This window comes from Tursiops truncatus, chromosome 12, assembly GCF_011762595.2.
Source record: "Tursiops truncatus isolate mTurTru1 chromosome 12, mTurTru1.mat.Y, whole genome shotgun sequence".
NCBI lineage: Eukaryota > Metazoa > Chordata > Mammalia > Artiodactyla > Delphinidae > Tursiops > Tursiops truncatus.
In genome coordinates, this window is record NC_047045.1 from 41284603 (window position 1) to 41286478 (window position 1876).

At 47.9% G+C, this 1876-nt stretch overlaps 1 pseudogene; it reads right to left on the reverse strand.

Annotated features, from left to right (window-relative positions):
- Nucleotides 1–388: 388 nt before the first annotated feature.
- LOC101333106 (small ribosomal subunit protein uS5-like) lies at nucleotides 389–1657 on the reverse strand (annotated as a pseudogene).
- Nucleotides 1658–1876: the final 219 nt, after the last annotated feature.

A 1876-nucleotide genomic window follows, 5' to 3' on the forward strand; every position in this document is an offset into this window, starting at 1 on the left:
GTAGGTCTGTATCTGCTTTATATATAGCAGTTTGTGTCTATTAATTCCAAACTCCTAATTTATCCCTCTTCCATTCCCTTTCCCCTTTGGTAACCGTAAGTTTATTTTCTATATCTTTGAGTCTGTTTCTGTTTTGTAAATAAGTTCATTTGTGTAATATTTTAGATCCCACATGTAAGTGATATCATATGGCATTTGTCTTTATCTTTCTGATTTACTTCACTTAGTATGACGATCTCTAGGTCCATTCATGTTGCTGCAAGTGGCATTATTTCATACTTTTATATGGCTGAGTAGTATTCCATTGTGTATATATATATATATATATATCTCACATCTTATTTATTTTTTAAACCAGCTTCATTCACTTTATTTTTCTCATATAAAACTATGTGGTGGCTACAGCTGGAGCCTGGGTCCTCTGCAGGGAAGCTCTGGTGTGGGTCTCTACAAGGTGGTCAGTGAATTGCTGATATGGAGACTTGGTAAACACCGTCTCTTTCCAGAGATCAGGAGTAAGATAACTGTAGGTCTTGGAATGGCATCAAAAGTGGTCTTGGGGGCTTCCCTGGTGGTGCAGCAGTTGGGAATCCGCCTGCCAATGCAGGGGACACGGGTTTGAGCCCTGGTCTGGGAAGATCCCACATGCCGTGGAGCAACTAGGCCCATGCGCCACAACTACTGAGCCTGCACTCTAGAGCCCGTGAGGCACAACTACTGAGCCCACATGCTACAACTGCTGGAGCCCTCGCACCTGGGGCCTGTGCTCCGCAGCAGGAGAAGCCACCACAATGAGAGGCCCGTGCACCACAATGAAGGGTGGCCCCCACTCGCCGCAACTAGAGAAGGCCCGCACGCAGCAGCAAAGACCCAATGCAGCCAAAAATATATAAATTAAATAAATAAATTTTTTAAAAATTAAAAAAAAAAAGTGGCCTTAGTGAAGTTACCTAGTGTGGTGGTGCATCTCCTGGGAGAGGTGTAGCAGTCATTAATTCTGGCCATCTTCAGTAGCTCCTTGGGCACAGGGGCTGAGATGATGCCAGTGCCCCTGGGAGCAGGGATGAGGCACACCAGCACAGAGCCACAGTGGCCAGTCACCCTGCAAGGGACGGTATGGGGCTTGGCTGATCTTGTTCCCTCAGTAGCATCACCACACATGGACGATGGAGAGCTTGACCAGAATGATGGCCTCATGGGTGGCAGTGGCTACCTCCTTACAGCGCTCGACACCCAAACCAACATGTCCATTGTAATTCCCAATGGCGACAAATGCCTTGAACCTGGTCCACTAGCCAGCACGGGTGTGATTTTACACAGGCATAATCTTCAAAACCTCGTCCTTGAGGGATGCCCCCAAGAAAAAATCAATGATCTCAGATTCCTTGATGGACAGAGAGAAGAGATAGATCTTCAGGGACTTGATCTTCATGTCCTTGACCAGGCAGCCCAGCTTGGTGTTGGGGAGCCACTCCTTGTGGCTCCTTGTCCTCAGCCTTGCCTCTGTGAGCTCTGCCGTCTCTGCCCCCACCGAGACCCGGGCCAAAACCCCGGACCCAGACGCTGCTACCAAAGCCTCTGCAGAAGACACTGGGGCCTGCCATTCCAGGGCCCCGGGGCCTCTGGGTCCTCCCGCAGCACTGCCGTCATCCACCATTTGGTGTTTTTACAGCGAAGAAGCTATACCACATCTTCTTTATCCATTCATCTGAATATGGACATTTAGATTGCTTCCATGTCTTGGCTATTGCAAATAGTGCTACTATGAACATTGGGGTGCATGTGTCTTTTCGAGTTAGAGTTTTCTCCAGATACATGCCCAGGGGTAGGATTGAACGATCACATGGCAACTCTGTTTTCAGATTTTTAAGGAACT